The sequence below is a fragment of the Tupaia chinensis genome, unplaced genomic scaffold, assembly GCF_000334495.1.
Source record: "Tupaia chinensis unplaced genomic scaffold, TupChi_1.0 Scaffold144354_1, whole genome shotgun sequence".
Classification (NCBI taxonomy): domain Eukaryota; kingdom Metazoa; phylum Chordata; class Mammalia; order Scandentia; family Tupaiidae; genus Tupaia; species Tupaia belangeri.
Window position 1 is genome coordinate 50,506 of NW_006204214.1, and position 9,822 is coordinate 60,327.

Below are 9,822 nucleotides of genomic sequence, written 5' to 3' on the forward strand. Positions count from 1 at the left end.
TGGATTTCTCCAGGTCTTAGCTACAATGCAGAGCCAGCCTCAATTGGACAGAGTTACAGAGCTGCTGAGAGAGTGTGGCTCCCCTCCCTCCACCTGCCTTTAAATTCCCAGGTGTGTGTTGTGGTTTCATGGGTCCCCTTATTCCCCATACCCATGGCCACTGGATTTCTTCAAGTCCCAGCTACAGTGCAGAGCCAGCTGCAGTGGGACGGAGTGACAGAGCTGCTGAGAGTGAAGGCCACCTCCTTCCATCCACCTTTAAACTCCCAGGTTGTGGTTTGGAGGGTCCCCTCCTTGTATTTTTTCTCTTTAGTTATAACGTCCTGCTTAGCCACATGTGCATTTGGTTCTGAGACTTGGGGAGGAACTATGCACTTCAAGCTACCTACATACACCATTCTTTGATTGGAAGGTGAGGCCCTCTCTGAAGGAAAAAACAAAAAAACAGAAATGTAGAGCTCTTCTTCCCCTCAACATTACAGAATCAACTTTGAGAAATTAGAAAGAAACATATACTTCATCAGATGACCAAAATCTAGTGCAGTGGCACAAGAAATATGAGAAACCAAGAATATATCTCTCCCTCAAGAGAAAAGAAAAACTCCTCCTCATCCACAGACAGCAACATTGAACTAGTGGAAATGCCAGAAAAACAATTCAGAATATTCATAGTGACAAAACTAAATGAGATGCAAAAGGAAAGAGAAAATGAACTCCAGAAGATGCAAGAGAAAAGAGACAATGAGCTACAAGATATTAGAAGTTACAATCTTTGAAAGGGTAATGGATGGAGAAACATCACTTAACAAACTTGGGAAATTCTCTCATCTTTTAAGGATTGGTGAAGTATCGATTGCATAGCAATGTTTCCTGAAATGTGGAAAAGGAGACAACATGTCTAAGTTCACATTTTCCAGAAATAGAAATACTTTTTTTTAAACAGAGGAACAATGTGCTTAACACTTTAATACTCATCTCACCAACTTTATAGTGAACTTATTTCAAATCTCTAGAAGAGAGAACATTGAATCAATCTAGAAGATAACCTTTGACCTAGGAAAAATCACCAAAAGGAATAAAAAAAAAAAATGAGGACAACATATGGGAAATAACAAATACCACTCATTGCCCAAATATCTGAATATTTGGTACCCCAACAAATACCACTAATTGCCCAAATATCTGAATATTTGGTACCCCAGAAGATGAAGAATGTAAGTGCATCGATAAACTATTCCATAAAGTACTTGAAGAAAACTTTTGAAATCTATAGAAATAGTCAAACTTCCAGACCCAAGAAATACAAGACTCCAAATAGAATCAACTTAAGAAGATGCCCTCAACAGTATACAATAGTCAGACTGTCCAAATCACAGATGAAGACAAGATTCTAAAGATGGCAAGAGAGTATTGTCAACATACTTATGAAGGTTATCCCACTAGACTAATATCAGACCTCTCAATGGAAACAATGCAAGCAAGGAAAGAGTAAGAAATATTTAAAGAACTGAAAGGAAAGTAATTTTGATCAATAATACCATCCTAGGCAAGTTTATCTTTCAAATGGGAAGAAAAAGATAAAAACATTCTCAGATAAACAAAACTTGAAAGAATACCAACACTAGACCTAGTCCTAAAGAAATAATGAAGGGAGGGACCAGCAGTTAGTGTAATGGCTATGTCACTGAAGTCCCATGTAGCTGACCATGGTTCCAGTCCCAGACCTGGTGGCTTAAACTCACACCGTGTGTGTGAATGCCAACACTAGACCTAGTTCTAAAGAAGTAATGAAGGGAGGGACCAGCAGTAAGCGTAGTGGCTATGTCACTGAACTCTCCTGTAGCTGATGGCGGTTCGAGTCCTGGACCTGGTGGCTTAAACTCACACCAGGGGCATGTGCATGTGTGCCCAAGATCTCGAAAGGAGAATGGAGGAGAAGGGATTGTGGCATGGCCATCTCCCCTTGGGGGGTGGGTTCTCGCTTTCTGTCTCTCTGCCTCTCTCTATCTTTCTGGTGAGCACATGCACCCTATAGCAAAAGCCTCTCAAAAAAAAAGTAGTAATGAAGGGAGTGCTATATCAGGAAAACTAAACAAACAGACAGAAATAGGATAACAAAAAAAGAACCAATAAAATGGCTAACAAAATGGCATGGGCACACCTGGAAATATTGATAGTAACATTGAGTGAAAATGGATTAAATTCTCCAATCAAGGGACATAAGTTGGATGAATGTTTGATTAAAAAACAGAAATCTTTATCTCCTGCCTACAATAAATGCACCTCTATTAGATGAAGACATACATAGACTAAAAGTTAAGAGTTGGAAAAAGATATTCCATGTAAATGAAAACCAAAAGAGACTGGAGTTCCAATACTGATTTCAAACAAAATAGACTGTATGACAAAAACTGTAAAAAGAGGCAAAGAAGGACATTATAGAGTACTGAAAGTGTTAATTTACCAAAAAGATGTAATGCATATAAATATCTATGCACCCAACTCAGGAGCAGCCAAATATGTGAAGAAAAGACTGCTAGATCTAAAAGAGAGATTGACTACAATGCAGTAATCATTGGGGGATCTCAACACAGCACTCTCTCCTTTTGATAGATAATCAAGACAAAATATAATCAAAGAGATACAGGATCTAAATAATGCCATAAATCAAATGGACTTGACAGACATCCAGAACCTTCCATCAACAACCACAAAATATCTATTTTTTCACTCTCACATGGAATATTTTAGAAGATTGACAATATGATAGGGCAACAAATTCAAAGGCATAGAAACTATATCCAGCATCTTCTCCAATCATAGTGAAATTAAACTTGAAATTAATTTCAGAAAAAAACTTTGAAATGCACATAGAAAACTAAAAAACCTAAATTACTTCACAACTGCTGTAGAAATTAAGACTAAAATCAAAAGATTCATTGAAACCAATGATAACAAACACAGGAGTTTTAATAATCCATGGGATACAGCAAAAACAGTCATATGAGGGAAGTTCATATCAATTAGTGTGCATAAGAAAAAGATGAAAACGTGGCAAAAAGACAACCTAACAACACACCTAGGGAAACTGGAAAAATATCAGCAACAACAGCAACAGCCCAGAAAATGCCAGAAGAAAAGAAATAATAAAAATTTGAATGAAAATAAAGGAAATAGAAAGTAAATATACTATGCAGAAATAAATGAAAAAGCTGGTTCTTTGAGAAGATAAACAAAATTGACACACGATTAGCTAGACTGATTAAGGAGAGAAAAGGAACCAGATACATCAAATTTGCAATTAAACAGGCAATATTACATCAGATTGAAATACAAAACACATTAGAGAATACTGTGAGTGACTATATGCCAAGCAACAAGAAAACCTGGATGAAAAGGACAAATTTCTGGATATAAATAATCTACCAAATTGAATAAGAAAGGCATAGAAAACTTAAATAGACCTGTAACAAGCAATGAGGTTGTATCAATAATAAGTTACCCTCAATGAATAAAAGCCCAGGTCCAGATGGCTTCACTACTGAACTCTACAAAGCTTTTAAAGCAGAGCTACTTCCCAGTTTACTCAAACTATTTCTAAAGATCAGGAAGGAAAACCTTCCCCCAAAATCCATTTTATGAAGCCTCCATCACCATCATTCCCAAAACAGACAATGGCATAACAACAAAGGAAAATTGCAGACCGATGTCTATGATGTATATAGATGCAAAAATGTCCAACAAGGTATTAGCAAATCATATACAATGATACATAAAATATACTCTAGATCATGACCAGGTAGGCTTTATTCCAGGGTGCAAATGTAGTTCAACATACACAAGACCATAAATGTATTACACTAAATTAATAGATACAAAGATAAAAATCATGATTATATCAATCAATGCAAAAAAAGTGTTTAATGAAATATGACATTCAGGGACCAGCAGATGGTGTAATGGTTATGTCACTAGACTCTCATGTAGTCATTCTGTGGTTCGAGTCCCAGACCTGGTGGCTTAAACTCACACTGGGTGGAGGTGTGTGCGCGTCTCTCTCTGTTTTTCTGGTGAGCGTCTCAAAAAAAAACCCCCAAAAAAAAAAAAAAAAGACATTTCTTCATAATTAAGACTCTCAGCAAAGGAGCCAGCAAATGGCATAGCAATTACTTCTTTGAACTTCCACTTGCTCAACTGAGGTTTGACTCCTGGACCTGGTGGCTTGAAACTCACACTGAGTATGTGTGCATACATGCCCAAGATCCCAGAGAAGAATGGAGTATAAGGGATTGTGGCATGGCCATACTCCCCTGAGAGGTGATTTCTTACTTTTCCTATTAATGTCTCTGTCTGTCTCTCTGGTGAGCACATGTGCCCGAAAGCAAAAACCTCTTGATTCCCTCCACATCACCTACGCTCATTTCCTACCTTATCCCGACACTGTCTCTCATTTCCATGGTTGTTTTCCATGCATTTATACCTTCCAATCTTTCTGTTTCTGCCATAGAGTGCAGACATTAGGTATATATTGAGTGAGGACATGCAAGGCCTCTCTTTCATAGTCTGGCTTGCTTTTCTTAACAGTAAATTTTTCATATTCATCCACTTTCTGTCAAATGTCAGGACCTCATTATTTTTATGGCTGAGCAGTATTTCATAGATTTTATATAGATATATATATATCTCATTTTTTAATCCATTTATTTGTGTTGGTTCCACGTCTTAGCAATTGTGATGAATATTGCAGTAAACATGGATGTGCAAGTGTTTTTCTGAGTGTTTTCCTGTCCTTGGATAGATTCTCAGGAAAGAGTTCCTGAATCATATGGTAGTTATATTTGGAGGATTTTGTTCTATATTGTTCTTCACAGTGACTGTACTAATTTACATTTCCACCAACAGTGTAGGAGTCTCACAACAGTCTCACCAGCACCTACCATCCTTATTTTTTAAATTTCAGCCATTCTGACTGGAATTTGGTGGTATCTCATTGTGGTTTTTATTTGCATTTCCCTTATAATGAGGGATGTCAAACATTTTTCCATATGCTTTTTGACAGTTCATATGTCTTCCTTAGAGATCTTTCTGTTCAACTCATTTATTTCTTTAATTGAGTTAATTGTTTGCTTTCAGGTACATTCTTGAGTTCCTTGTATATTCTGGCTATCACTCCCTTACTGAGGCATAGTTTGCAAATGTGTTCTCCTTCTCTAAGTTTTGATTCACTCTAATTATTGTTTCTTATTTTTTTCTTTCCATTTCAAGAATAATCTTGCTGGGTATAGTCTTCTTGGTTGAAATCATTTTTCTTTCAGAGTTTTGAATATGTTTTTCCACTCTTTTCTAGCCTGTGTCATTTTAATTGAGAGGTCTGATGTTAAGTTGATAAGATAACTTTTGTATGTAACGACACTTCACTCTTGCCACTTTTAAAATTTTGTCTTTGTCTTTGATTTTCTACCATTCTGACTACGTTGTGCTGTAGAGAGGATCTTTTTACTTGATTCTATTTGGTGTCCTTTCTGCTTCCTGGATTTGTATGTCTTTATATTTCTCTAGTTTTGAAAAGTTTTCAGATAGTATTTCATGTAATAGTTTTTCTATACCTTTACCCACTTGTCATCTTTTGGAATTCTTTGAGAATTAAGAAGGGATTGTAGTGTGGCCTTCCCCTCAGAGAATGATTTGTCATTTTCTGTATCTCTGACTCTCCAGGGAAGACAAACACCCTACAGTAAAAATCTCTCTTAAAAAAAAATAATAATGTTTTGTATCTCCTGTGTATTTTCCTCACTTTCATGGTTAATTTTTCTTTCTTTCTTTTTGTTTTGTTTTGTTTTGTTGGTGGTTTGGATTAATTCATAGGCTTTTTCTTCCATACCAGAGATTCTTCTGTGTGGTTTAATCTGCCATTGATGATTCCAAGGGAGATTTTGATTTCTGCCATTGTAGTCTTCATGTCCAGAAGTTCCGTTTTTTTGTTTGTTTGTTTTTTGTTTTTTTGTCGTTGTTGTTGTTTTAGTGTGTATATTTCTTTATGGGATTGCTCCTTCAGGTCAGAGGAGGCAAACCTTCATAGCCAATTCGTTCAATTTTTGAAGCCTTGGTTGTGTAATGTGTAGTGGGACATTGCCATAACGAGGCATTGGGCCATTTCTGTTGACCAAAGCTAACTATAGGCATTGCAGATTTTGGTGCATTTCATTGCTTTCCTGAGCATATTTCTCAGTTATAATGGTTTCACCAGGATTTAGAAAGCTGGAGTAGATCAGACTAGCAGTAGACATCAAAGACCTTTTTTTGTGGGGGTACATGTTTGACTTTGTGAAGTACTTTGGAGCTTCTGTGTCCATCAACTGATCTGTTCATTACAGATTGCCTTATGAAATCCACTTTCATTGCACATCACAATCCAGTCAAGAAACGGTTAGCTGTTGCACAGAATAAAAGAAGACATTTCAAAATAATTGTTTTGATTTTCAGTCAGCTCATGGCACAACCATTTATTGAGTTTTTTCACTTTAATTTAAATTTTAAAAAATTTATTATTATTGGGAACCAGCAGTTAGCCTAATGGCTATGTCACGGAACTCCCACATAGTTGACTGCAGTTCGCGTCCCAGACCCACTGGCTTAGAACTCACGCCGGGCACGTGTGCGTGCGTGCCCAAGATCCTGAGAGGAGAATGGAGGAGAAGGGATTGTGGTGTGACCATCCCCCCTGGGGGGTGATTTCTCACTTTCTGTCTCTATGTCTCTCTCTGTCTGTCTGGCGAGCGCATGCATTCTATAGTAAAAACATCTCAAAAAAATTATTGTTATTCTTCAATTTGACAAAAGAAAGAGAAAAGGAGAATGAGAAAGCAAGCTGCCAGGTCCAGGATTCAAACCTCTGTTAGCAGTGTGGGAGTCCAGCACCTTAATTACCACACCATCTGCCAGCCCCTAGTTTTATCACTTTTCTAATTTGCTTCAAATGGTCAATGTTGAGTTCTTCAGCAGCTTCTTCTATAACTAGAGAATCAGCTTCAATGAGTGCTCTCAACTGATTGTTGTCAACTTCTGAAGATCAGTCACTATGCTCCTCATCTTCAAGGCCCTGGTCCCCTTTGTAAAACTTCTTAAGCCACCACTGCACTGTGCATTCATTAGCAGTTCCTTACCAAATGCATCACTAATATTGTCGAATTCCCTGTTTTACAACCCATTTGGAACTTGAATTACAAAATCACTTTAATTTGTTTTTCTAACATCAAGTCCATGTTATAAAATACATATAAAATAAACAGCAAGTAATAAGCCATTAGTCAAAAAAGGCAAGAAATGAACATTACAGTGACGTGTAACATAACCACATTTACTTAAGAATGTATTGCAGTATCAAATAGCAAATTACAACAATGAGAAATATGCAATTGCTTTTGTACCAACCTGATAGTCAGTTTTGCCATTACTTCCCAGATTGCTTCAAAATGAAATGTGCTTTCTATCATGCAAAACTTGTCAATTCAGTACTCAGTGTAAAAGGTCAGACTGCATGTTTTACCATCCCATCATTACTGTGCTACCACAATATGCCTTGAAAATGTTTCAACCTCAAACCAGTAAATGACACAGTCCTACCTGGCAGAACATTGAAAGTTTTTCTGGCAAGTGGCATAGTGCTGAACTCCCACATAGCCAACCATGACCCGGCAGCTTACTCTCTCACTCTCCCTTTCTTTCTGAGTCTCTCTCAGATCTAATTTAATAACAATAATAATAAATAAAATTAAATAAATAATTCTTAAAAAATATTGGGCTTTAGGGGCCAGCAGGTGTCATGGTGGGTAAGCCAATGAACTTCCACAAGTCCTGGACCTGGTGACTTGTGTTCTCGCTCTCTCTTTCTTTCCCTGTGTATGTGTGTGTCTTTCTGCTGAGTGCACATATCCTGTAGCAAATTTTAAAAATAATAATGATAAACAAAATTAAATAGATAATTATTAAAAAAAAAAGAAAGAAAGAAAAGAATTGGGTTTTGGGAATCAGCAGGAGGCATAGTGATTAAGATGCTAGACTCCCACATGGCTGAACTCAGTTTAAGTCACGGACCTGGTGGTTTGCTTTCTCACTTTCCCTCTCTCTCTGTCTCCCTTGTAAAATTTAAAAACAATAATACATGATGTTAAATAAAATATTTTTTTAAAAAGTGGAAATATCAACACTAGCTAATTCTTAAAGGAGATACTATAAAACTTCAGAAAAATTTACATTTCAACAATGTATTTAAAATGGAACAACTGAATAAATTTCCAAAGCTGTGTTTAATCACTTCAACACACTCAATACACAGAATTTAGCAGCCTCGTCAAGAAAATTCCAGGTTTAAGTCAAATTACACAGTAAGTAAAATAAACAGCCTGATTAAACTTGGTCCTTAATACTAACAGCTTTCTACTTTATAATAATAGTAATTTAAAAAATGAAATAATGGTTCTAAAAAATTCTATATGACTTGTCAAATCTTTAAAACTTGAAATATATTGCTTTCATAATATAAAGATTAAAGTCTATCTGAAGTGTCTAATTTTTTAAGTTCATAAGTTTATTAAGTGGTTTCAACATTGAGTGCCTTGTAGTTGTTTTATTTTGCTTTTATTATGAAAAGACTGTTTAAAGAAAAGCTAAATCTGCTCATACATTTGCAGCATGTATGCTCACTACTGTTCCAAATACCAATACTCATAATGGTCTACCACTCTTCGTAGAGGTCCTGCAGGTGAGGCCTGCATCAGTGCTATGTGACTAGACAGTTGAAGTGAGAGATAAAGTGCTATCATTTGAAAAGCCAGCCGTGACCAGTTTGGGAACAATTAGACATCAGTACATCTTATTTTGTCTTTTAAATCAATTTTATGCAAGTATAGCTACAGTTCAAAAGAATGCACTTATTTTAAGTTCATATATAACTCAGACATTTGACTAATAGAGTTAAGATACCTATTTCCATTGCCTAAAAAATTTCTCTCATGCTCCTTTGAGTCAATCACCCCATCACTGAACCTATTTATATAGATCTGCTTCCAGTCACTATGATAAACTTTTGTCTATTTCATAGCTTTGTGCAAATGGAATCTCTCCTTAAATTTTTTTATTGTAAGGTCTAGAGATAGTATGGAAATTCAGATGCTGGATTCCACATGGCCTGCTGCTGATTTGAGTTCTTGATCTAGTCAATGTGACCAGACAAAATAATAACATAAAAGGCATTCCAACAGGGAAAGAAGAGTTGAAATTATCTCTGTTTGCAGATGACATTATTGTACACATAGAAGACCCAATAGTATCCATGAAAAGAATCCTTAAAGTAATAAATGCATACAGTAAAGTGGCAGGATACAAAATTAACACAAAAGTCTATAGCATTTCTATATACAAACAACAAGCAGACAGAAACAGAACTGACGAAAGTAATCCCAGTAATAAAACTAACCAAGGAAGTTAAGGACCTCTATAAGGAACACTATGAAAATACTAGAAAAGAAATAAAAAAGGACACAAAAAAGTGGAAGGACATCTCATGTTACTGAATTGGGAGAATTAATATAATCAAAATTAAAATCCTACTGAGACCAGCAGTTAGTGTAATGGCTACTAGAAAAGAAATAAAAAAGGACACAAAAAAGTGGAAGGACATCTCATGTTACTGAATTGGGAGAATTAATATAATCAAAATTAAAATCCTACTGAGACCAGCAGTTAGTGTAATGGCTATGTCGCTGGACTCCCCGTAGTCGACTGCGGTTTGAGTCCTGGACCCAGTGGCTTGAACTCACGCTG